Genomic DNA, 27602 nt, shown 5'->3' with positions numbered 1-27602 from the left:
CTTGTCGGCCTCAGCCAATAGCAAGAAGCTGTCCACAATATGTCATGAATTCAGTGCGGAAAAGTGGCCAAGGTGTCGTGTGCCTATTCTCCGTTTTTACATCCTATTTGAGTGATAGAAGTGGTTGGTGTCAGTGATTTCTAACAAGACAATCTTTCGAATTTCGTCTTCATGGCCCCTTTAAGCCCTCCCATATGCGGTGGTGGTGAGGAGGGAAACATTTAAGGGGGGTCGTGACTTTCAAAATTAACTTTTTTATTTCTGAGTGGATTTTGATGAAAATTGGCGCAGCGACTGGAAATGCTTCTGTGATAACACCATAAAAATTTCAAGATAATATTTTGATAACTTTTTTGTTTATTGAATTTTCTTTCTGTGCCGCTTGTACCGAGCTTGAGCGACTTATAAAACACGATAGAAAACTTGTTCGAAGTGCTTTGCATTCCCAAATGAATGGGCGAGGTCGTGACAGTTTTAGAATTTTTTTTACAAAACAATATTTTTTAGTTTTCATTTTTTAGAGGTTAATGTGCAACAGGCATGTCGACTGTGAACGACTATTTGAATAAAAAAGTCACAAAAAACAAATCTGGAAAACCAAAAGTGTCACGACCTGAACTGTTCATCAAGAAATGTAATGCAAGAAACGGAATCAAAATAGACCCAGTGGTCACGAAGAAATGCCTGGAACAAGCGACATAGGTGGCAAAAAAAACTGTTTTGAGAAAACGGCTTCCGAAGTTGCAACATAGGTTTCACTTATCAAAAGTCGCCACGGTTGCAGCCTTTCATGTCCTTTTGAACATGGGGCTTCTGGAAGACCTTGCCTTGAAATTGGAGTGCCTTTTACAGCCTTTCTCTTTCCAGAAAACATCATTTTCAGCTCCTCCGTGAAGAGTACATACCCCCTTTGCAAACCAAACGGAGGGGAAGATGGGTTTCAATGGGCTTTCAATGCAAAGTAGGTTAGCTGGTTGGCTGTATCGCACTGGACAACCTCCTTTTGCAGTGTTGTCACCATAGCAACAAGTTAAGCATTTTTTTACTTAAATTTGAACATTTTTGGCTTTTTTATGTTTTATCTTGCCTGGCACAGCAACTTAGTACTCATACGTGCAGGTGTTCATTGCCAAAAGTTTGCATACCACAAGGATGAAAATGAGCTACTTTGAAGCTTGGTAGAGTATTCTGCATAACTCCCAACTTCAATGCAAGAGCATATTTTTTTTACTACTTTTGACATTCAAGGCATCTAATATTTCTCGCAGCACAGCCAGTATGCCCTAAGCAATGGTATCAATAATTTCCCCTAAAAAAATCACTGTTAAATGCTGCCACAGTAACGTACATTTTTAACGCAGAGAGCATATTTTTATTCCTATATTACTAACTCAAACCTGTTTGCATGAAAATTACAAGTGCACGGGAAACGTAGCGCAAGAAAGGCGATATGGCTCGCGCGCATCGCAGCGCACGCTTACCGCGACATATCGAACTTTGATTATACCTGATATGGCTGGTCAGGTCGCTTTTAAGATTAAATCTAACGTCGCAGGTATTAATTACAACTGCTGGCGTTCAATCGTAACCGGTTGCCCAGTCATGTGATGCTCCAATGCGCGTCGGCTATGCCGTGCGCGCCGCAGCGTTTGACGTGTCGACCGTTTCTTTCCCAAGGCTAGCGAGCCCACAGTCAAAACACAGCAATAACTAAGCGTGTAAACATCGTAAATCCGACTACAAGTTCACTTCAGGAACCGCTATCGCAAGCGCGCACACTGCGTCACCCTCCAAGGTCTGGCGACGGTAGCGTCACGCGCACCACGAAGCGTTCGATGACCTCCGCCTTTTGAGCCACACAACTTCCCGTAATCTGGCTCGTTATCTCTGGCATTCCCATCGCGATAACGTGCGTGTTGAATACCACAGATTGAACAGAAACTCGGCCGAGCGAAGCGGCGAAAATGAACTCAATCCGCTCGCTACGCAGCTCAGGCGGCCGCCATCTTGCGTTGCGCCCGCGACATCCAATCAGGAGGGTCGTTGTTCTGCGCCCCGACCGGAGGACCAATAGCGCTTCAGCATCTATTTCTAGCTTCGTTTGTGCGTCGTTTCTTTTCATAGAGAATATACTGACTCTAGAGGGAAAGCGCGCCGCTGAGCCAATGCATTGGAACCGTACGACACACAGTGGCAGACAGATAGATGATAGATAGATATACTATTGCCGTTCCCTTTTAAACGGGTGATCGACGGGAAATCCGGATCTGGCGTTAGCTTTCTTAAAACACATCTATTGCTGTCCTCCACTTCCTCTGAAGCCCTCCGTTATGTTCTTTCGCCACCAGTGCTCCAGTCTTCTTTTTGTGACTTCGACGGCCTCCCAGTGAGGCTGTTGTTTCGGTCCATGGAAGCCCAGCGCCATCGCGATGATGATGATGATGATGATTATGGGGCTTCTCCCTTTGGAACGGGTGGGCATGAAATGCCCTAGCCTAATGCATACATCAAGCGTACCAGAACTCAAAATAGAACACAAAATAGAACACAGAACACAACATAAACAAGGTACATAAGGAGAGTAAAGGAACAACATAGATAAAATGTCCATGCGCATAGTGATACATATATATATACACATACCTACACACATGCATGAGTTACACACCCCTATACAAACGCACACTTCTCAATAACTATTAAATCCGAAACCACAAAAGTCGAAGGGCGCACGAGCAGCCAGTACGCTGTAGCCACCCATCACTCAACACGACTGCACGACAGTCAACGGCACAACACGCACACTCTCGAAGGTAGTCTCGCCGGCGGGTCTCCTTGAACTAGCGCAGTCAACGGCACACCACTCACAATCCCGACGCCATGTCAGTCTCGCCGGCGGGTCTCCTTAAACCACCGCTGGAGCCTTTCCTTTGTCACCTGCAGCGCAGCGTTGCGACCGGCGGCGGCACCTGCAGCGACGAACCCCAGCGCCTCTGGCAGACTCACGCCAGCTGGGTGCTTCGGCTGCAGCGAGTCACATAGGAGCACGATGTGTTCAATTGACTCCTCTGCTTCACCACACACTCTGCACCTCGCGGCTTGAACGTCAGGGGATGACTCGTAGCGGCGCCGATACGTTAATGTCCGCAGCGCGCCCGCTCGGGCCTCGAAGAGCAACCCGCCGTCCGTGCTGTCGTGGAACATAGCCTCCCTGCATATCGCCGTCTTGTTGTCGCGGTACAACTGCAGGGTGCTTTTTTCGCCCATAGCCAGTCTCCATTCGGCGGTCTCTGACTCCCGTACCCGCTTCTGAACTGCCCTGGCATGTTGCTGTTCAGCGGGTTCCTGGTTCCTGGGTAGGACGCTCGAAGAAGCCGAATTTCCGCCGAAGCACGTGGAGGCGGGCGCCCCATTGCGTGCGGATTCCAGTGAAGTGGTGGTACCGGTACACACGGCGAGCCCAGCGTGTGTCCTCCATGCGCCGAAGTCGTTCCTCGTAGGCGATCTTGCTTCGGGCTTCCCGGGCCTCGAACGACGACCAGCCCATATCGCCTTGAATGGCCTCTTTAGCCACGCAGCCATGGCAACCCAGCGCCACGCGTCCCACTTCGCTTTGGCAACGTTCCAGCCATGCGCGAGTTGTGTGAGGCAAGCAGACCACTGCGTTGGCAAACGTAAGGCACGGCACATGGACGGCTTTCCACAGCTCGCGCACCATCATGTACCGGCTGCATCCCCATAAACAGCACTTGCGCAGGATGCGACACGCTCGCTGCGCCGACTGCTGCACGTGGGCTGCATGTGCCGAGTACCGATCCTGTCCCGAGCTGAAGGTAACGCCAAGGTACCGGTACGACTCTTCTTGAGGCACTAGGTCTCCACTGGGGAGCGTGACATGGACGCCACCGTCCAGCCATGCCATGTCGGGGCCAGAGAAGCGGAGGACGGCCGACTTCTTCGCATTGAAGCATAGGCCTAGCTCACCGAGCTGCGCCGCCGCCACAGTGACCAGCCCCTGCAAAGTAGCGGCGTCAGTCGTCCGCAAACACTAATCCCGGCAGTGTCCACGTCTCCGGCAATCCTTCCGCAGTGAACCGCAGTGTGAAGCCCAGTTTCGAAGCCAGAATGGCGTGCTCTATCTTGGCTGCGTATAGCATAAACAAGATGGGAGATAGAGGGCACCCTTGCTTCAGGCCCCTGCGGACAGGAACTGGGTCCGTCACCCTTCCTCCAAAGCAAGCCACCACGGTGTTGCCTTCGTACAGGCGGTGCAGCAGCTCAACCCACACAGGCGCCATACCGATGTCCGCGAAGTGCCGCAGCAGGCCATCGTGTGGTACATTGTCGTATGCTTTGGAGACGTCCAAAAAACATGCCACTAGGCCACGATCCTGCTTCCGAGCAATGTCCACACACTGAGTCAGCACGTATATGTTGTCCTCGAGGCGCCTACGGGGGCGAAAACCATTCTGGAGCTCCATAAGGTGCCCGCTTGCTTCGGCCCATGCCGACACCCAGCCTTTCACTACCTTAGCGAACACCCTGTACAGGACGCTGGTCACAGTGAGTGGTCTGTGGTCCTTCAGTAGGCTGGGGTTGCCGCTGTTCTTGAGCAGTAGACACACTCTTCCTCTCAGCCAGTCCTCTGGGATGTTGTCGCCGTAGATGATGCCCGTGAAGATTATGGCGAGGTGCTCCCGAGCTATTGTGCCCAGGTGTTTGATGAGTCCCGCCGGGATGCCATCGAGCCCCTGTGCCGTGTGTGCTCCGAGTCGGGAAATGACACGGTCGAGGGCCCGGCGAGTCACCTCCCACTCATGGTCCGTCTCGCAACCGTCCCCGCTGGCTTCAATGATAGGCCTCCGTCCTCTCGCGCCCTCCGCTAGTGGATCCTGGGAAGAATTGTAGATGCCTTGGATGTGCTCAGTGAGGTGCCGCTCGACGTCGGCAATGACCTCCCCTGTAGTCTCCTCCCTAAGTGTAGGTTCTGGAGCCCTGCGGTCCAGAGACCCCACATATTTCCAAAACCTACGTGCTCCTTCCCGGACAGCCGTCGTGAGGTCCTGCAGCTGTCGGTGGTCATGTTCCGCAATTTTTTGCTGTACCACTTTCTGCATATGTCGCTTCTGGAGCAGGTAATTCTCCCAGGCTTGCTGACACTCCTCAGCGCTGCCAGCTTTTACAGCTTGACGATGAAACCGGTTAGCATTCCGTCGCGCGTCAAGAGCTGTTTTTACTTCTCTGTCCCACCAGCTTTTCCGCGGATAGCCACGGCGTGCATTGGCGCGGACTTCATGAGTGTTCATGATGCCTCTTAGGGCAGAAACATACTCTTCGTACGTTGCACGCTCATTGTGTATGTCACTCTGTTCGAAGCACTCGGCAATTGCAGCGAATGCTGTGACCGGAACATATCTGCGTGCTGGCCGATGGTTCATCGTGGGTCTCCGGAACACTGATGAAGAGAAGGATATTTTGACTCTGTTGTGGTCACTGCCCACACTGTGGTCACCGCTTTCATCAATATGCACCTTGGTGATATGGGTAGCCAACTTTCCCGATACGAGTGCGTAATCGATGCAAGACCGGCTGTTACTCACGCACCATGTGAAGTCACCCTCGCAGTCAACGCGCATGTTGGCAATCTCCAGCGAGAACTCTTGCGCCAGCTTGAGCACGAGGTCCCCGTTGAAGTCTTGATACCCATCAATGGACTGGAGGTGTCCGTTGAAATCACCCATGACTACCACTTCACTGTCAGTTGACCAACGCTTTATATCCTCGGCCACGCACCGCATGACTGCCTGGTTCCCATCATGCTGGCCGCGCGTGACAGACAGATATATGATTCCCACAATCACCGAAGATCCAACGACCGTACCCGACATCCACATGTGTTCTTTGCACGAGTGTCCCAGTCGTGTCCACGACGTATCACTTCGCCAAAGCACGCCAATGCCACCACCCTTGCGTTCACCATCATCTCTGTTACACCCCGACCAGTGCCAGTTTGGGTGAGTGGGGGGCTCTTCCAGTCCTCGAAGATGAGTCTCTGCGACCGCGTAGAGGGTGAACTCCTCCTTGTGCAGGGCTGTGAACAACTCCTCCCACTTGGTCGCACGCCGTGCTCCATTCAAGTTGAGAAAGCCTACGTTGGAGCTTTCCGTAGTCTTCTTGCAACGACGGCGGGTAGTATGCTTGCTGGCTATTGGACTGATCGTCCGGCAAGCATGAGGTGATGTCTTACCATATCGCCCACTGCACTGTAAATCGCTGGCATGTCCGACTGGGGGTTCCATACCGGTGGACGAATCGGTCCCCACGTTGGCACGGTGTGTACCGAGTGCGGTCCCTGCGGGGGCGTCGCTAGGACGGTCGAAGGGGACTGCCTTGGGAGCATTTGGTGATGTCCATCTGGCCCTGGGGGCGGAATCGGGTGTGCCATCGGGAGGTGCGGACTTACACGGGGCGATTGGGCGGGACGGTGAAATGGCGGTGGAGGAGGCATCGGAGGCGGAGGGCCGCTTATCGCGGCTCCCGCTGGTTTGTTCGCCGTGCGCATGGCCTTGATGGCTGATTGGTTCACTTCCTCCAGCGCACTGTTTCTCACTGGGACTGAAGGTTGCGCCCTCCAGAAAGCCATGGGTGCTTGCACCGCCGGTATCATCGACTCTGGCGGAGGTGGTCCCTGGAGAGGTAGCATCGGCAACATTCCAATGGTTGGTCTCCATGGTACTCCTTCCTGAGGTGCGAGTGTCGGCTGGGAAAATTGCAGTAGCGGCGTCATCTGTGCCAGCGACTGAGGCGGAACGGACTGCGCTGCGGTGATAGATGCACTCAGTAGCCCCAAAGTCCCGTTGTTGGGGGCCTGTTGGACTGGTGGTGTCACGTACCTCGGTTCCACTGGCTTTCGCTGATGATCCTGCCACCGTTCGCCTAAAAAAGGGAGTGTTGCTTGAGCAATCTTGGCTGCAACAAAGCCGGCGCCCTCCAGGCTGTATAGGCCATCCCTCTCCAACATCGTGTCCTGCCACCCCCTACTGAGGTCAATGAACCTGCGACGAGTACGCCTGCACCACTTCCTGATCCTCGCGTTGGCAAGCAGTATTGCAGCTCTCACCTCCTCGCCCTTCGTCGCCACCTCGGGGATCGAGCACACAACGATATCGTCCACACCATTCGCACTGCTTGCGTTCAAAGAGTGGACAATCTCATCTGGCGTCCTACGAAGCACGTCCACAAGGCCGACGTGCACCACATAGCGCCGGGGGATGGACTTAGCCCTGCGCTCGTACGACGCAATGTACTTAAATGCTGTAGCCGTTGTAGCTTTTCTCCCATAGAGCAGGCCTACTGCTCCTGGTGAGTCCATGGCTTCCAGGATCGCTGTAGCCATTTTGCCTACATTGGCGTCTCCCACGATGAGGACCTCTCTGCGGGCACTGCGTGCTGGGAATACCCAGTTTCCCCCACTTCGAGTCGGCATCCGGCCCTGCACGGTGGGCCGACTGACGTGTTGCTCTAAGTGGATATCCTGTTGGGCGGCTTCCCTGTGACCGGGGGTACTCCGAGGGGTGGTGCTAAATGTGCTTTCCCGCTGGTTATCACCGCGTCTACCCCTCACCTTTTCTTTCTGGCTCGGCAGTTCCTTGCTCTGCAGAGTTAATGCTGCGTTAGGTGCGTCAGTGCAACTGTGTCGGCCGTCTTCTGTGGACTGCGCGCCTTCGTTTTCTGCTTCCCCACCAACCTCTTCCACGTGCACTCCGGAGATCTCTGCCTCCTGTGCGCTGTTATCTCCCAAGCCGTGGCTTACCATATCTAGAGAAATCACGTGGTCTTCAGGAGCAGGTTCTAAGGACTCACGCCCTGGACTGTCTGGAGACTCTAGCTTTGCTTGCTCGCCGAGCGAGGTGTTGTGCTGGTCACGTCTGGCACAAACGTCCGGTGTGTCTAGCTCGGGTGTTGACTCTATAACCCGCGGTGATGCTGCCTCCAAGTTGAGGTGGACCTGCGTTGACTGTCCTGTTTCGTGCTCAAGACCTCGCCGCCCGGAGCACGCCTCATTTACCGCAGCACCAAACTCCGCATTGCGGCCGGTGGTTGTCGTCAAAGACAGTATTTGTACTTGTAATTGCGCCACCACACCCCGAAGCTTCTCTGTCTCGGCCTCCAGAGCTGATAGTTTCACTGCCAAGGCATCATCCCGAGAGCATAGCCTGCACACGTAGCTGTCCGCACCTCGGGCTTCCCGGTACGTTTTGTACTCCGTCTCTTCGAGGTACGCCCACCTGCCACAGTGGTCGCACCGGACCTGTGGTGTGTCGGCATTCTCTCGCCTCAACGTACTTCTTGCCATTTCGCCGAGCGCGGCGGCCAGCCCGCGAAGCAAAGCGGAGAGGCAGTCAGCGGCGCGGGAACAGGTTTGACGAAAGTATGTGCACTTGCTTACTCCCAGCGCCGCGTATCGAACAACCGGAGAGGCGTACCATGGTTGTTGTTCTCTATCTCACATGGGGGGCGCCACTTGGCGGAGAAGCGATGTCTTCACGCTTGTCGAGCCACGTGAGGCCTAGCCGGCATGTACAGACAGCGGTTCGCGGCAATGCACAAAACACGTCTGGCGACATACCATATGGCCTCCCGGTGGTCCTGGCGTCTTCGCACGTAGTCGCACGAATCCGCAGCAGCTGTCACATAGGGAGACCGCTCCACACACTACACAGACTCGAGCTACACACTTGTGCGCCACAGAACTAGCGCCCCGTAGCCCCGTAGCGGGTCTAAGGGGCTACGTAGCCCCGTAGCGCCCCGTAGCGGGTCCGGTAGCGCCACCTGTACATCCGCACGGGCACTAAGGGAGGCGGAAACATCCAAGTCTTGAGTCACTGCCACCGCAGCTGAAGGTTTCAGTTCTGTGCACTCCAAAACGACGTGGCGCACCGTCTCCTCGGCCTGGTTGCAGCTGCTGCAGGTGGTGTCGAGGCCCTCCGTGAACTTGGCACGTAGGACGCGAGTGCGAAGCACCCCGCTGCGAGCCTCGCAGAGGAGCCCGCTCCCTCGGGCGTTGTCGTAAATGGGCTCCTTCTCGATGCCCGTCTTGTTGCCGACTTCTCCTGCGCCGCTTTCCTCCATCTCTCGAGTTCGACGGTTGCCACCTGGTCCCGCACCTTTTGTCGCCGGTCGTGTCGTGGGGGCTCGGTGAGGCGAGCCGCCGCGATGCCGTACCGCTCTCCGAGGCGTTTGGTGCGCGCCACCCACTTGGTTCACAGGCATCGGTAGGTGATGCACTTGAACACCTCGCGCGCCCATCGCCCCTCGGGCATCTGGCTGAGCCGCTTCTCGAAAGCCAGCTTGGCTACCGCCTCGCGTGCCTCGAAGGAGGACCACCCCATGTCCCCCTGCACCGCCTCGTTGGGCACAAAGCCGTGCACACCCAGCGCTTTCCGCCCAGCCTCTCGCTGCCTTGTTTCCAGTGCCTGGCGGGTGGACGACGACAAGCAGAGGACGGCGTTCCCAAATGTGAGCGCGGGGACCGCCACCGCCTTCCACAGTGCCCGGGACACCTCGAAGCGGTTGAAGGCCCATAGGGCGCGTGACCCGAGGAAGGCCCGCCGAGCAGCTGCCTTTGCCCGAAGGTCCTCCTCGTAGGGCGCGCTGCAGGGGTGTGTATCCGAGAGTGTCACACCTAGGTATTTATACCGGGTGGTCCACTTGATTGGGTCACACTGTAAACGCAGTGGTGGTCTCTCGGCTACCTCGGTTAGGTGACACGACATGGTGGCGGACTTTCTGGCGCTGAAGCGGAGCCCCAGCGACGTGCCTTCGCTGGACACAATGTCGAGCGCGGTCTGCAGCTCCTGAGTGTTTCCTGCCAGCAGAACGATGTCGTCGGCGTAGAACAGGGCAGGCAACTTGCGAACGCGCTGCTCACCGCCCTCCATGTAGCTCAGGTCAAACCCCAGCCCGCTGTTCGTGAGGCATCTCTCCATTCCGGCCAGGAACAGCATGAACAGGAGCAGAGATAGTGGGCAACCTTGGCGCAGCCCTCGAGACACCTCTACTGGTCCTGTGAGTGAGTCCCCCCAGTGGATCATCACCTGCGTGCCAGTGTACAGCCTCATCAGCAGCCGCAAGAGTTCGTCAGGCAGGCCAAGGTCCCTGAGGATCTCCCACAGTTTGGGGTGCTCCACAGAGTCATATGCCTGGGCGATGTCCAGAAAAGCAAGTAGGAGGGTGCGTTTTTCTTTCGCAGCAATCTCCATTGCCTGCATTACTGCGAACAAGTTGTCCTCTAAACACCGCCCGGGTCGGAAACCGTTTTGGAGTTCTCCCAGCACTTGGCCTTTTTCCGCCCAGACCATCACACGTGCACACAAGATGTGTCCCAGGAGTCTGTATAGGGCTGAGGTGACTAATGGGTCGGTAACTTTCGGGCAGGCACTTGTCACCTCCTTTCTTGTGGATCATCCTCATTCGCGACGTCTTCCATCCCTCTGGGATGTCACCACCGCACACGACCACGTTTAACGCACCCAGCAACAGTTCACGAGTTATGGGCCCCATCCGCTTTAGGAGCCGTGGGGGGATACCGTCCACTCCTGCGGCAGTCTGTCCCGAGAGGTGCTTCAGGGCACGTTGGAGCTCCCCCTGTGTGATGGTTTCTACGGTGCCTTGCCCTACAGCTGTCTCCTTGAAGCTGGTTGTGTCCGGGACCTGTGTGCCCAGTCTGGCTGCCATGTATTCCTCCATGAATCGGAGGCAGTCCACACCCTTGTGCTCAGCACCTGTCACTGTGTCCCGCAACATCTGGGAGCAGGGAGGAAGTGCCTGTTGCTGTGACCGGATGTGCTGCCAGAACGTCCGGCCGGCATCGCGTCCTGCTGACTGGATGTCCAGGAGCTGCTTGGCGTTGACTGCCTTGAGCTTGCGTTGCACCAGCGTGGCCATCTCTCTCTTGCCTTCTTGGTAGGCGACCCACCGCTCCATCACCTCTGCTGCCCCTGCTCCATGGCTGACTGCATGGCGGTGTTCTCGGCAAAGAGTCTTTTGCTTTCTCAGAGCTTCCGCAACTTCCTTGTCCCACCACGGTTTACGCCTTCTCCCCCGGTGTTGTGGTGACTGTGTGGAGGCCTGGACCCTGCTGATTGTTTGTTGTATCCATCTTTCCAGTTCTTCATAGCTCTTCAAATTGATCACTGCAGCTTCCTCCTCCAGCATGTCGACGACTTTTTCGATACTGCTCTCAGTTAAGGTTCCCTGGTTGTAACTAGCCCTTGCTGGTGGTGAAGGGGGGTTGCGAGCCCCAAAAGTGAGCTGGATGTTGTTGTGGTCACTGCCAGCGCTCTCCCCGCCACCAGTGTCAATTACCATGCTGCTCAGCCGGGGGAACAAAATAGGGGAGACCAGGCAGTAATCAATGCAGGAGGATTTGTCGCGAGCAGCCCAGGTGACCCTGCCATCACACTTGTCTGTCGTGTTCACTATCATCAGCCCCGTCCTGTCTGCCCATTCAAGTAGGAGTCGGCCGCCGCTGTCAGTCACCTTGTCCAGGGGCTCTATGTGTGCGTTGAAGTCGCCCACAAGGATTGCAGGGATGCCCAAGCTCTCCAGGTCCCTCTCCATGCACGCAAGTGTCTGCGTGTTGCGATGCGACGACTCCTTTCCCGTCCACAGATACACCAGGCCAAAGGCAACGCGCAGTTGGCCAATGCACCCTATTAACCACATATGTTCGGAGCAGTCGGGGCAGTGTCTCTCCCACTGGGAGCCCAATTTGATGAAGCATCCCATGCCTCCTCCTCTCCTTTCGCTGCCTTGGCGGTTGAGGCCTTCCCAGACGTACCCCCTATGTGGTGGTGGAGCTTCCATATCTCTCAAGTGCGTTTCGACAAAACCGGCCACTACCACATCCTTCTTGTCAACAATGTCAAACAGCTCCTCCCATTTCCTCTCCTGGCGTCCGCCGTTCATGTTTAGGTAGAAAAAGGCTGGCTGCTTGCTGCGACTGTTACGCTGTCGCCTTCTCCTCTTGGCTGTACCCTGCTCTCTTGTCTTCCGCCTTGCCACGTTGTTGGGTGGGCCATCTTCATCTCCATTGCTTGTGGAGGGTGCCTTCTGTTCTGGTGCCCTCTCACACTGCTCCTTCCCTGGCCCGGTGCCTCTGCCATCCGCAAGAGAGCCTGCCTCAGGGCTTCCATTAGCATGAAGGTCTGGTTGGGTCTCCGCCTGTGCCGCTGCCTAGCACCGCCATGGGCACGGAGCGCTAAAAAAGCGCACAGCCTGCGACGCAGACGCGATCCTAGACCTTGAGCGGCCTCCCTGTTGTACTGCATGCCGGCCAGCATGCCGTGCAGGGCCCAGCTGGTCCTAACAAACTCCACGTAGGGTCCCACCTCTTTGCAGGTCTGCTGCATTTTTTCATTCCATTGGCGGCACCGGTCGGCCAGGGGTGAGTTCTCATGTGCTGCTTCGGGGGCTGCGTAGATCAGGAAACTGTGTCTCCCAGCCCTCTCATGCCATGACTGGAGCCGGCTCTGAAGGGCGCTGGCAGACTGATCCAGGCATGCCCCCGGCTGCGACAGGTCGTTCAGGCCAGCATGAAGCACCACAAGGGCCTCGGGGGCCAACCAGACGTCTTCTGCCTCCTCAATCTCTTCCAGTGTTTCCTGCAGTGTGACGTCCTCTTTCGTGCGGAACTGCACGAGTGTGCTCCACCCTGCAGTGCGGAGAGCCACCGCTTTTAGTGTAGCAGCATTACCATCACCGTATATAAAGGCACAGCGCTCTTTAGCTGTCGCCGCAGATGTGTTCTCCTGCCCAGCACCCTCGCACTGTTGGGTGGGGGGGCTGGTGGCCAATGACTGGCGTCGCTGCCGGGGTCGGTGCTGACGCTGTGCCTTGGCTTGCCCGCTGTTGTCGCCGTCTGTGCTCCCATGAAGGGGGGGCTGTGCGTTTGCTACGCTCAGCGGTGCCGGTGTCTCCTCACGCGCCGCGTTCGGGCCGAGTTTACCGCCCGCATAACCGCGCACATCTGAAGTGTTCGGTGGGGTCACGGGCTTCGATTTGAAGGTTGCCAGCTGAGCTTTTGCTTACTAAAAACGGCGAAAGCGATGGGTTGTAATCTGGCAACGTGCTACTGAGGCGCTTCCGCGTCCGGCTAGCGAAGCATGCCGGGATTAATTGTAACATGGCGGACCGCTGGCCAAGCGGATTTTGTTTAGGCGGCGTCGACAGCATTGCGTAGTTTATCTCCTGTGGGTAGGTGACCGACGTGTTTTCGGTTTAGCGTGCGACTTGTATGTACTGAGACTATTTGAGCAAAATGTGGCAACGCTCACACAACGCTTGCGCGCAAGCTCGAATTCGACTGATCGCATGCGCGAGGACGCCAAGGGATCAGCTGATCCGTACTGGGGCGCACAGAAAAATGAATCTCCGTCATGATCTACGTACATTATTGCGCTGTGCCGCTTTATTTGCCATTCTGTGACATTTTGCGAGTCGCTCAATGCTTTACAAACGAAGTGAAGTGTGGATTTAGCTGAATGTAAAACCTTTATCGACACACACACACACACAAAAAATCCCCCCACCTCCCCGAAGGGGGGATCGTGCGGAAATGAGAATGCATTGGGTGCACCGATGAGTGCGCTGCGAGTAATTATTATTAATGGCGTACTTAATGAAGAGAGACGAGAGTGTGAACGTAACCATTTATTCATTCATCAGCACCTGTTTGTGTTATCGTTGTACCTGACGGCCACAATCACCGCCTTGTGGTCGCTGAAGTGCACGGTCAAAGGGTCTTTGAGAAGCATACGCGCGGCACAGTTTCGCGTAAAGACCAGATAAATGCAACTCCCGTGAATGGTAGTGGGGCACGTGTCGGAGCCGGCATCGCGCAACACGGCCGCCCCGCGCGCGAGCTCTCTCCGCCGAGCTCCGCGATGCGAGCGCCCTCACACGCCCGAGCACGCTCCTCCTCGCCCCTCACTCTCCGCTACTCCGCCCGAGCTCCGCGATGCGAGCGCTCTCACACGCCGAGCGCGCTCCTCCTCTCCCCTTGCCCTCCGCTACTCCCGCCCGAGCTACCACGTGCTCCGGTTGCTAGGCGCGCCACAGCTGTTGCTAGGCGCACGCCGGCCAACGCACGACAACCCCCGACTAAGAAATGCATTCGCATTTAAAAAAAAACGTTATCGCATGGGCCAATGCTGATATTGCCGGTGAGTCGCGGCCCTTTGAAGCACAGGAACGAAAGAGCGCGGTCGATCGCAGGCCAACGGAGTGGAAGAATGCATGCCAAGGGAGTATGCGAAATACAGTCAGCGGCGTGTCCCGTTTCCCTTTCTGTCTGTACTGTATTCGTCAAGTTCTAGCTGCTTTCCACCACTTCAAAGGGAAAGCTTGCGGGACTGAATGGGCAGTACTGAATGGGCAGTAATTTGCCGCACAGAGCGCGTGAGGAGAGAACATGGACTTATTGTGACTGATTAAAAAAGAAACCGCATTTCGTTACCTGTTTTTTCGTTCTACCTTCCCGAACGTTTCCGCGAAAGTTCGAAGCACGGAGATCTCTATGAAGTTCCATGAACAAAGCAACTTAAACGGAACGATTGTAAAAGCTGCTTTTATTTCTTTTTCCAACGGGAACGATCGCTGGCTGCCACTCCGTAGCCTGTAGTGAACTTGAGGTAGTCAAGGTCAGATCGGAATCGCTGTTCCGGCGTCAGTTCAGGGGCAATAGATAGGGCCTGAAATAACGAATGACAGCCTCGCAGGCGCGCGGGGAGGCAGTTGCTCAGCGCGTGCATCCGAGTTGTACCAGTTGCACACGTTTTGCACGCACGCAGACCTTAGCTCGAGACTGCACACACACACTGCGCAGGGCCTCGCCACTTCCTAGCGCACTTAAAGAAAATCGAAACCAAAACTGAACTACACATTCACTCTCTGTTTAATAATTAGAACTTAATTACACTAAAAGTTTTTTAAAAAGCTAGTTTTAATTACTGGAGCAATTATTTGTAACTATTCTGTTTCAGTTCTTTGTTTTAGGTAAATAATTACGGAACAACTTTTTAGAGATCTGAATACAATTGCTCTGGCTACCATGGGAATTGTATCATGTCAGCGCCCACGATTCGTACGGTCTCGGACATGGAGGAAGAAAAAGTTAGGAGACGGCATGACGTCACGCAGCTAGCCTTCGCAAGACAAGCTCCGTTGAAGCCGCTCCCTCCGCCGTTTCTCTTTCTCAAGGCGCCGAAGTCGGCCCAGCACGTGACCTCCATGGTCGGGTGGGCCGGCGGCGGCGGCGGTTTCCGACTCCGGCGCTTCTCTCGTGTTTGGTTGGCGGTAGCTTTTCCCCGCCCTTCCTGCATTTGTCTGCTCGGTGATCTCATGCCCGCGTGCGGGCAGGAGTGCCGCGTATGTGTGAGAGACAAAATCCGTGGGAAAAAAACCAACAAATAACAGGCTTCGCGACAACAGGCAGCAGCGTAGTTTCGAGCAGACGAAATTGAAGAGCTCGCGGCGGCGGCGCGATGGGGTCACGTGGCGCAGTGACGCCTGGGCCGACTTCGTTTTACTTTTTATGTATTCGCCCCGAGCGCGAGCACAGTCGGCCCCTGGCGGCGGCGGGACGAACCGCTCCTAGTGTGGATGGCGCTCTCGCGTCGTCTGCTTTTTCACGTTGCGTGCGGCGCAAGACGCGTGCTGCACACGACAAAAGAACCAATATGTGTGCTCGTATGGCAGTAAGCAATGACATATTTACCTCTGCTTGCGCATTTCCTCTAGAAACGCAATATTCAGCGGCTGTTGCGGGTTAATGCGCTGGTTTAATTCCACGAAACATCTTCGCCCTGGTCAGCGCTTGAGTGTGAAACGTGTTATAAACATTGCTTCCACACATTGCACTTTTCGTATTGTTGAGTGCAGTCGCTTGCCGTTTCGGGAACGTCGAAGGGTGCTTTTTGAAGGTGGCGTGGAGATTATTTAAAGGATAAAAGTTTAGTACGCGAAACGTGTAAGAAGCGACAAGACCTGTGCATACGCGGGCAAATTCCACACCCTTGTAAAATTGTGCTGTGTCCTTATAGAAAGAAGAAAGAAACAAAAACATTTACACTGCACACGACCCGTGCGCTATCGCCCATACATTTACCGGGCACGTATTTTACACCCGCAAGCGCCTGTGTGATCGTGTCCTTCCCGTACCTTTTCTAAAATAAATACCATGTTTGGACAGTCGTTGTTTATACTAAGGAGGAGGAATGAACATCTATTCAACTGTATCGAGTTGCTAATTTTACGTATTATTTAAAATACGTTTCTATGGATGCGCAAGAGTATTTAGGGGGGATTTTTCGGTAAAATTAAGCAGTTGTGAGTTTGCGTCTGTCATGTGGCATTCCGTGTGTCATTTTCATATATATCATTTTCAAATCCGACATGAATCACCTTGTCCAGAAACGTGTCTCACTCAGCATAACCAAATGCCTAATATGGTCACGTCTTAACCTCTTAAGGTGGACCTAAGTTTAAAGAAAGAGGAGAAAACGCGTAATATAATGCACGTTGTTGCCCACATGTGTGAGGGGTGTGTGCCATGACTCGCTGTTTTTTTTTTCACAATTCTTGCTTTTAATACAATTTTGAAAAAGGACAATCTCGGACCAAAGGGAGGTTAATCAGTTTTGAAAATACGTGTTAAAGTACTGCTTTTTCACCGCTACAGAACACGACGCCTAGTGTTTCGATTGTAAGAAATTGTGGTAACCATAGTTTGGCTTTTCGCGTTACTTGTGTTCTCTTCTCGCTGCTCTTGCAACGTTGGCAGGACCCCCCCCCCCCCCTTCCCAAAAAAAAAAAAAAAAACGAAATGCACAGAATTTTATTTTTTAACCAATCCTCAAGAAGTAAATGCCAATACAAAGGCGATTCAGTTTACAAAACAAAGTAGTTACCGGGAAGCCGTTGCGCTGATTCGCAACGAGAAATAAAAAGGAAATGTTTTACTACATCTGCAACAGCGCAACCTCATTTATTGCCATCTTTAGGGTTCGTAAGCGACCTTATACGCAAGAGTGCAAACACATCTCGCTGTTGCAGGCACCTGTTAGATTTTAAAAGGAACGCAAATGGTCAACAGAGCAGCCGTAACAGAAAATTTGTGCTCACTGTGAGGTCCCAGAAGCTTGGTTTGCACACTGTAAACCTGCTTGTCTTTGCGAAAACCTAGCTAAACATGAGATATTGATTGTACTGTGTGCGTTGACAATTCAATTCGCAAGTTCACTCGCGACGAAAGCCGTAAATAAGTGATCCGAAACAGTTATTCATCAAACCTTCCTTCAGAGTCGCTAAAATTTCATTTGAAAGACCCGTAGAGCGGTTACATTTATATCTCTGAACTGAAAAAAATTCAGTAATCTTATGTTGCCTTTTGAACACACAAAAAATATCGTAAGCTCTTAGAAAGAATTTCGGGGCAGTTAAGTAGTGTTACCATTTCAGGGCATCCCACAAATGCAAGTATGCGTCATGCTACCAGTGAAAGCGATTCAGATTGCCGTTGTAAACTGAATTTCAGATATCGAGGCTTCCTGATTTGTTTCTATTTATGCTTTTATTGAAGGCTCGAAGCCACAGTCTGGAAAGATCGAGCTTGCTACGAGCCACTGCGTACAAGTTCATTGTCACAATTACGGCCATTCTGAGATTCCCGATGAGTCGTCGCTTTTTTGGCGTAGTAATGAAAACTGACTGCCGCTTCCATGCTATGCATTGAACGTTGAGGAACCGAACTACAGCATACCACTCTTGTTTGCACCTTTCGTGCGCGCATACGGCGAGAAAAAGGCACGAAGCGCGCCCACAGTGTGCATTCTTACGGGCCGCTCAGCGGAGCATCCACACTAGCAGCGCGACGCTGTCGCCACCTACATGTCGAGCTCGCGGCGAATAGGCTTCACGTTTCTCCGGTAGCGCCGTCTCCTAACTTTTTCTTCCTCCATGGTCTCGGAGCTCGCTTTACCCCCCTGTTTCTTTTCTGCCATTTGTGCGTTTGTGAATGAACGAAGATACAAGAGACGAGCGGAACCGGAAAGACGATCGCTCGGCCGATCTAACCATATCAAAATGGCCGCGCCCGGTGGCACCGTTGCGGAGATAGAGCGCTCCGAAAATTGCCGTTTTTTCGGCCTTTTGCGCTGATAGTTTGTCACCGCGCCTGACAAAAGTATTTTTTTATGCCACTTTGCGACGCTTTTCAGCGTAAAAACTTTGCAGACGCACAGAATAGGAAACATAGAAGCCGAATATGTGGGTTTCAAAAAAATGATGTTTTGGTCATTTTTCCGAAGTTGAAAGCCGCGTCCCCCCTTAATCGCAGATTAAAAGTGTTCAACGTCATCATCACCACCACTACCAGCCCATTTAGGTCCTCTGCAGGATGAAGGCCTCACCCGCGTCTGTCCTGTGTGCTTTGAGCCCATTCTCTGTTTCCGAATTTTCTTATTTCGTCTCTCCATAGCGTTGATGGGCATTCTTTTCTTCTAGTCTTGCCTCTCGGTATCCATGCTGTTTAGGGTGCCTCAATTTGTGTGCGTCTGCCGTACAGGGTTGGTGTATGCGTTGGTGTTCAAGGTAGTTCAAAGTAGTTATACAGTCGAACCTCGTTATAACGAAGTTGTATCGGGGCCCTTTACGGCCCCCCAGCAGCGGCAACACGCCACTTCGGCCCCCGCTTCTCGCAGGTGGTACCCCTGGTCTGACCCGCCCGGGGGGAATCAGCCAGTCGCCTTTTCCTCTCTTCCTCTCCACTCTTTCACTTTCCTATCTCCTCTCCTACCCCTGTCCTGTCATCTCCTTCCTTCCTGATTTCTACATTTTTCCTGGCGGCAAGGATTAACCGTGTGCAAGGATATCAACCTTGGTACCAAGTATAGGGTTATAGCGGCAGGGTAACGGTTAGCGTGTACTTTAACGTCACGTTCCCTTGTTGGGCTCGGTGGTGGGCGACCGGCTCTGCCGCCGAATTGATTCCATGCTCATATGGCTTTTTCTATTCCCCCCCCCCCCCCCCCAAAAAAAAAAAAAAAAAAACTGATCGGCCTAAAAGGGGACGCACCGAGGTAACACCACTGAAACCAGTCTCCCAAGGTGAAACTTTCACAAAATACCTGGTTATCCTATCTGAAGACGAAAATGCACCACTTGCTAAAAAATCTGTCTTCCTCATTGCAAAGCGCCTTGAAAGCGTTGTCGGCCAGGATTACCAAGCTACGAAACTAGCCTCTGGTGATCTGCTGATAGAGGTGCAACGAAAGAACCAAAGTCAGAACCTACTAAAACAGAACACCCTGGCTGAACTCAAAGTAACGGTCACACCACATCGTAGCCTGAATACAACGCAAGGCGTGATCTCTGAGAGGGAACTGCTTCACGAGACAGATGAGGATTTGCTTGAAGGACTGAGGGACCAGGGCATCACGGCTGTGTGGCGGATCACCATACGTCGCGCAGGTGAGGAAATTCGAATTAAGCTGTTGTTCTAACCTTCAACCGTCCAACGCTTCCTGAATCCGTCCATGCTGCCTTCATCCTGTCCACTACGCCCTTACATACCTAGTCCTCGAAGGTGTTAAGTGCCAGAAGTATGGCCACGGAACTCAGTCTTGTCGTGGCCGACCCACCTGTGCTCACTGCGCACGTGCTGACCACACCAGCGACGACTGCAAAAAAGAACAAGTGAAATGTCCAAACTGTGGTGAACCACACGCTGCGTATTCACGTGCATGTCCCGCATTCAAAAAAGAAAAAGAAATAATTCAACTCAAAGTCACTGAAAACCTAACCTTTGCACAAGCACTCCTGAAGCATGTCCTGCTTTCAGGCAGAAGTTACGCAGACGCTGCTCGCCAGGGGTTGGAGCGTCGTCTGGTGGATGCGGGCACCCAGTGCAACCTGGTCCCGCCACAGCCCCCCGCTGAGCAGCAGAAAGTTGCTCCCGTGGCTTCTGCTGCTACACCCTCCTCTAGTGCTGTGCCTAAGTGTCACGTGAACGGATGGTGGGGTCGTCTTAACCAGCTCGGAGCAATGGACACAGGGAAGCGATTGACGTGTTTAACAACATACATTTAATGCACACCAAAAAAAAAAAAAAACCGTCGGGCAAAGCACTCAATATTTAAACTACACATAAACGATAAACACTCAAACCTCTACAATCCCAAAGCACAACTCAAAATAACGATCTACAATAACGTTCTATGCAATAACAAAAATCTACAATAACGTTCTATGCAATTCGTCCGACTCAACTAATTGTATCACCCTCTAGGTGATGTCACTAAACCACAACTTCCTAGTTGTGTCCTATGATTGCGTCCCTATTGGACTGGCCTACCCCGGTCGTCGGCGCTGACGTGTGTCGCACCCTTGCGTGGCCGCGACTCGATGGTAGCCGTCGTCTCGCTTCGTCGGTGCCGGCGTTCGATGCGCGCGGTCACTCCTTCGACGGCGTGGGCTCCGCGCGTCCTGACTTCTTTCCTCTATGGCTACTCCCTGGTAGCCGCTCTCGCTGGAGGTCCTTGATGCCGGCGTTCGACGCGCGCGGTCATCCCTTCGGCGGCGTGCTCCCTCGTTGGCTACCCCCTGGTAGCCGCTGCCGCTGGAGGTTTCAGGTAGGCTCGGCACGAACGTCGCCTTTCGGGGCCGTCGAGACGAACGTCGACGGAGCGTGGACGCTGGCCGCTGGTGTCTGACCGATGCCGCTGGGGCCACGAAGACACCGGTTCGTGGTACACCTAGGATGACGGTGCCGATGCGAAGTCGGCCCGCTCCCGCCCAGGCTCGGATGGCGTGGTCGATGGCCTGGCCGCGTCCCCCTGGCTCGTTCCGTGAAGCTCACGTGCTCCGGCCGCCTCCTGGTTTCTTCGGTTTCTTGCCTCCCCCTTCTCTTTGTGCGCCCCGCTTTTATATCTTCAGGGCTCTCTCGTGGCGCACTCCCATTGGCTTTTCGCCTCCTCCCTGTCCTTATATGGCCATCTCGCCACTTGTCACCTGCGTGGCCTTCCCTGATTGGCCGACCAGTGTGCTGCCACCTTTTCCCAGGATTCCTTGCTGCGTCGGCGCTAGCGCTTTCTGATTGGCGCGCTCCTGGCGCGCACTTCAAATGGCCGTTCCTATGTTCTTTTCTTGCCTGTTTTTCGGGGTTTGATGCGTCCCCTCTCGGGGGGGTGCCCTGACACATGACAATTACCCCCCGCTTTAAGAGTTTTTTCTCAAAAAACTGCTTCGTCTATTCCGCCGATATCCCCTTCTTCCACAACCCTTGGTCACTTCTCATGAGTCCACTTTTCACCACCACTGCTCACTTCTCTCGTCACACTTTTCACTACACACTTCACTTCACCAATTTTTTCACCCTTGTCTGTAGTTCACTTGTGTCCCGAACACACACACTTGGTTTACACAACTTTCCCATTCTATCACAAATACATCACTTTCGCTAACACCGAAACACTCAACCTCTTCTCTAAAACATCATAAAAATCAAATACATCAATGATCTCTTATTCAACAACCATTTTTCTCAATCCACATCAAAAACGTCTTTCCTCCTCCTGCTCCTCAATCGCACTCTTTTATATCTACACTTCGTGCACTTACACCACTCTACTCATACAATCTGTTCGATCACATCAGCAAATGAAACCCATCAATTTTCTAATATTCAACATCCCTATTTCTCATTCGGAACTTTGTCACTCACTCATTCATATCTCCAACCCTGCCTTTTCACCATACTCACAACTTATTCGTCACCGTTCTAGGTCCTATTACTGTCCACGTCAACTCCATGATTTCACTCAGTTTTTTTTTTTTACTTCATCTTCACTCTTCCGCAAACACACCACTCGGCCCTATTGCCTTTACAATTGTTTAGTGGTTGACGGCGCATTCTGTTTCCCTTATGCCCACGCCAACTACCTGTGCACGATGTCTCATTCTGGTGGATGTTTAGGATAGGCTGCTTTTGCATCTCACCAGCAATTCTCCCCTTAGTGACAGCCCTCCGACATGCTTCGCACGCTCTCACATACCTCCGGACGTCACTGTGTATACGCGGCCAAAAGAATTCTTCAGTAATTTTGGCAGCCGTCTTCCGTGCTCCTAGATGTCCACCTCTATTACTGATATGTCCTAGCCTTAAAACTGAACCTCGGAGATCCGTCGGCACTACTACCTGATTCACTTGTCTACCCCCGCCAAAGGTGCAATGGCGAACCAAAACTCCCTCCGCTATCTGAAACTTGCATATAATGGGGTTGCACGTTCGCCTAACCTCCTTTTCTACCTTTCGATAGCACTCGTTCAGTGCGGCATCTTTCTTTTGCTGATACCCTAATTCGCTTAAGGTCACCCTCAACCCTCGTGACACAGCCCCCTCTACTATTGTCCTCCGTCTGTCCTCTTCAGATTTCACTGTTGCGTGCACTGCTGCTATTATTCCCACTGTCGTATCCCCTGTCTCATCTCCCGGCTGTGTACCAACCCCGACCACTAGCTTTTCGCTTCCCTTCAACTTGCGCCTCCAATTGGGATCTGGATCATCTACTCTCCTGGCACCAGGTATATTGCCTAATATAATGTCGTACAGTGGGTCTTCCATACACTTTGCTTTTAATTTTCCTGAGTAGTACGGGGTCTGAACTTCAATTATTGCCTCTGGCAGCGACCGCTTAGTGCTATCCGCCATAATGATAACCGCCTTACTTCCAGTTAAATCCTGGTCTCTGACCAAGCTCCTTCTGACAAGCACCGTAGTTGAACCGCTGTCTCTTAACACTGACACGCATCGGCCGCTCATCTCCCCATATACGACAGGCATTTTCGTTGGGGGACTCACCCTGGGGCATATCATACAAGCCACCTTGTCTGGGGTTTGCGACCGGCAGTCCTCTGTGCGGTGTCCTTTCTTATTGCACGTTTGACATACAGTCGGCGGGGCGCCCCTATGGGATCCCACCCTGCACTCCGCGGCCTTGTGCCCTACCCGACCACACAGAAAACACTTCTGGGGTGCCCAGGACCCTGCCCCACGAGTTTTTTTGTCTCTGATCATCTAACTTGACTGGTTCTTGCTTCAGTTTCGCTAAGTTCTTTAGGCCCTGAGCCTCCATGAACCTGTCCGCAAGCTCCACGGTTTCCGCCAGCTCTCTCTGTTTCCTTTCTTTAAGGAACACCGTCAGCTCCGGGCTGCAGCGCTCGTAGAACTGCTCGGCAATCATAAGCTCTCTAAGTCCCTCGAATGATTTGGCCGTTCCAGCCAGCTCTATCCATCGGTCAAAATAGTTCGAGAGGCGCGCGACAAACTGCTTGGCTGTCTCAGTGTCTTCCGGTTTGGAAGCACGAAACTTTTCGCGGAAGCCCTCCGTGGTAAGGCGGAACCTCTGCAGCAACGCTACTTTCACCTTATCATAGTCCATTGACTCCTCCGCGGGCATCCTACCAAACACACTCAATGCTTCGCCAACCAAGCACATGCTCAGGGCTGTGGCCCACTCACTCCGTTTCCACCCCTGCCCTAAGGCGATTCTTTCAAAGCGGTGCAAATAAGCGTCTAAATCGTCACGCTTTTCATCAAACGGTGCAATCAGTTTCCTGGGGCATATGCTCCCTGAACGCGGCGTCGGCTCCAATGTCAAGGTAGTATCCAGTTCTACTCGAGAACTCTGTTCACTTGTCTCTGCCAAGCGCAACTTCATTTCCAGCACCTCCTTCTCCTTATCGAGCCTCACGTTTTCCTCGCGCTTCAATTCCTTCTCCTTATCAAGCCTCTCGTTTGCTTCACGCGAATATTTGTCCAACAGAGCCATCGCCTCTTCCTTACTTAAGTCTAATGAGCTGCACAACGACACCAACTTTCCAAGATCCATTCTCGCAGCTGGTAAGACACGTGACTGGGCCCGATGGAAATATCCTGTATAAGGATAAATCAATCCTGGCAGTTGATATGCCAAGATCCTGGCAGGCTCGCCAATTATTTGTCACGTGAACGGATGGTAGGGTCGTCTTAACCAGCTCGGAGCAATGGACACAGGGAAGCCGTTGGCGAGTTTAACAACACACATTTAATGCACACCCAAAAAAAAAAAAACCCTTAGGCAAAGCACTCAATATTTAAACTACACATAAACGATAAACACTCAAACCTCTACAATCCCAAAGCACAACTCAAAAGGCTCTACAATAACGTTCTATGCAATTCGTCCGACTCAACTAATTGTATCACCCTCTAGGTGATGTCACTAAACCACAACTTCCTAGTTGTGTCCTATGATTCCGTCCCTATTGGACTGGCCTACCCCGGTCGTCGGCGCTGACGTGTCGCACCCTTGCGTGGCCGCGACTCGATGGTAGCCGTCGTCTCGCTTCGTCGGTGCCGGCGTTCGATGCGCGCGGTCACTCCTTGGATGGCGTGGGCTCCGCGCGTCCTGACTTCTTTCCTCTATGGCTACCCCCTGGTAGCCGCTCTCGCTGGAGGTCCTTGATGCCGGCGTTCGACGCGCGCGGTCATCCCTTCGGCGGCGTGCTCCCTCGTTGGCTACCCCCTGGTAGCCGCTGCCGCTGGAGGTTTCAGGTAGGCTCGGCACGAACGTCGCCTTTCGGGGCCGTCGAGACGAACGTCGACGGAGCGTGGACGCTGGCCGCTGGTGCCCGACCGATGCCGCTGGGGCCACGAAGACACAGGTTCGTGGTACACCTAGGATGACGGTGCCGATGCGAAGTCGGCCCGCTCCCGCCCAGGGTCGGATGGCGTGGTCGATGGCCTGGCCGCGTCCCCCTGGCTCGTTCCGTGAAGCTCACGTGCTCCGGCCGCCTCCTGGTTTCTTCGGTTTCTTGCCTCCCGTTGTCTTGCCTCCCCCTTCTCTTTGTGCGCCCCGCTTTTATATCTTCAGGGCTCTCTCGTGGCGCACTCCCATTGGCTCTTCGCCTCCTCCCTGTCCTTATATGGCCATCTCGCCACTTGTCACCTGCGTGGCCTTCCCTGATTGGCCGACCAGTGTGCTGCCACCTTTTCCCAGGATTCCTTGCTGCGTCGGCGCTGGCGCTTGCTGATTGGCGCGCTCCTGGCGCGCACTTCAAATGGTCGTTCCTATGTTCTTTTCTTGCCTGTTTTTCGGGGTTTGATGCGTCCCCTCTCGGGGGGGTGCCCTGACACATGACACTAAGACTTCCAGTGCTACCACCTGTGCTGCGCCTAAGGCCTCCAGCACGAGCTCTGGTGCTGTGCATAAGGCCTAAAGCACGAGCTCAGTCCAGATGAGTGATGATCTGGCGCCATCCCGGGCATCTGCAAAACAGCAGAAGGCTGCTCCTGCGATCACTGCTGTTGCAGCAATCTCCAGTGCTGTGGCTGCGGCCTCTAGCACAAACAGTGTCTCCACTGACAGTTCTCCTTCAGAAACCTTGGATGAGGCCATGGATGTCTCTCCAAGCACACTTGCTCCTGAAACACAACAGGAGCGCCGCAGTTCTGCTGGTCGGGGTAAATCAAACAAACCGAAGTCGTCCAAGATCACTACACCGGGAACTAACTCGGCGACCTAGGTAAACTACTCAAAGGGCCCCAAAAACAAAACTTCCTCACTAATGACCCTTTTAATGGAAAAAGAACATCTTATGGTCTGTATTTCTCTTCTCTTGGTACTTATGGCTGCTGAAAGTGTTATCCAGTGGAATTGTAGGGGGCTGTTGAACAACCTTGACGATATATATGATATACTCTCAAATCGCATACCAAAAATACTATGCCTCCAAGAAACACACCTACGCCCATCTCAGACAAACTTTTTAACGCAATAGTACGCTACATTTCGTAAAGACAGGCTGAACTACCACCATCCGTCTGGTGGTGTGGCAATAATAGTACAAAAATCTGTTGCTTGTCAACACCTGCAGCTACAAACTTGCCTTCACTTCACTTGAAGCAGTTGCCGTTAGAGCCATAATTTTTGATAGACTAATAACAGTGTGTTCTCTTTACATTCCACCGGACTATCATCTATCCAGCGTCGAATTCGAAAACCTCACCAATGAGCTACCTGAACCCTACTTAATTATTGGGGATTTCAATGCCCACAACCCTCTCTGGGGATCTGCGCGAGCTGATGCGCGAGGGCGGCTAATTGAAAAGTTCATCACATCATCCGGCAGTTGCATCTTTAATAAGAAACATCCAACATACTACAACACGGCCCACAACACATATTCTGCAATAGACCTGGCAGTTGGCTCCGCAATTTTACTGCCCACCTGTGAGTGGAAAGTAATTAACAACCCCTTTGGCAGCGACCATTTCCCTGTGAAACTACTAGCTACAAGCAATAACTCCCAAGACACCGACTCGCCTCGAACTTTTAAACAACATGCAGCTGACTGGAAAACATTCAAAGAACTTTCCAGGCTAACCCCTTCACTAATAAGTCATTTAGATGTTGAAGCAGCCAGCTCACTTATTACGGCCCATATTCTTGACTGTGCTCAAAAGAGCATTCCAGAGACCACTCCTAAAACCCTCCCCAGACCTAGACCATGGTGGAATGAGGAGTGCAAGCGTGCACGTTCCGAACAGAATAAAGCATGGGCACTCTTACGCCGCTATCCTACGGCAGACAACCTGCTTAAGTTCAAACGGGCAAAAGCCAAAGGAAAGCGGACACGGCGCTTAGCAAAAAACGAAAGTTGGACAAGGTTTATATCGTCTATAAACTCTTACACAGACTCTCGCAAAGTATGGACTAGGATAAAGAAACTAAAAGGCTACAATACCAACCCTACTCCCCTTGTAAATAGTGTCGGTAACACAATAAAAGACCAAGCAGATGCTCTCGGCAAACATTTTGAAAACGTATTCAGTTCCTCTCATTACACACAAACATTCTTACAGCACAAGAAAGCAGCTGAGCGCCAGCCCCTTTGTGTGAACAAACGCTCAAATGAAGGATACAATGCACCATTTACGATGCCCGAACTAATTACTGCATTGTCCACATGTGGTAAGTCAGCCCCTGGAGCTGACAGAATCAGCTATGAGATGATCAGGCACTTACACATTGACACACTTTACTCAATACTCTCTCTCTTTAACAAAATATGGCAGAAAGGCCGCTTTCCAAAAGCATGGAAAGAGGCAATCGTTGTACCTCTTCTAAAAGAGGGGAAAGAACCGTCCTTTGCTGCTAGTTACAGGCCTATTGCCCTGACCAGCTGTTTGTGTAAGCTCCTTGAAAAAATGATAAACCGGCGACTTTTTTACTTTCTGGAGTTTCATGGGAGATCAACTAGAGACAATCTGGTTGCGTTTGAATCGTATGTTAAAGACGCTTTGGTCCATAAACAGCACTGCTTCTCTGTATTCTTTGATATGGAGAAAGCCTACGATAGAACGTGGCGATATGGCATTCTATTGGACTTGCAGTCGTTTGGCCTTAGTGGCAATATACTCAATGTTATTCAAGACTATTTGTCTGATCGCACATTTCGTGTTCGTATGGGGACTGCCCTGTCTAGAACATTTGTTCAAGAAA

General features: G+C 52.8%; 1 protein-coding gene across 2 annotated transcripts in view; it reads left to right on the top strand.

The window, feature by feature from the left end:
• LOC144146061 (caspase-3-like) overlaps positions 1–27602 on the top strand; it is a 163461-nt gene that overhangs the window by 90628 nt on the left and 45231 nt on the right. The window lies entirely within an intron of this gene.

Source organism: Haemaphysalis longicornis, unplaced genomic scaffold (genome assembly GCF_048455015.1).
Source record: "Haemaphysalis longicornis isolate Haplotype H1 unplaced genomic scaffold, Haemaphysalis longicornis Haplotype H1 scaffold_7, whole genome shotgun sequence".
Taxonomy (NCBI): Eukaryota; Metazoa; Arthropoda; class Arachnida; order Ixodida; family Ixodidae; genus Haemaphysalis; species Haemaphysalis longicornis.
The sequence above is the reverse complement of the archived record's forward strand: the minus strand, read 5'-3'. Positions and strand labels throughout refer to the sequence as shown.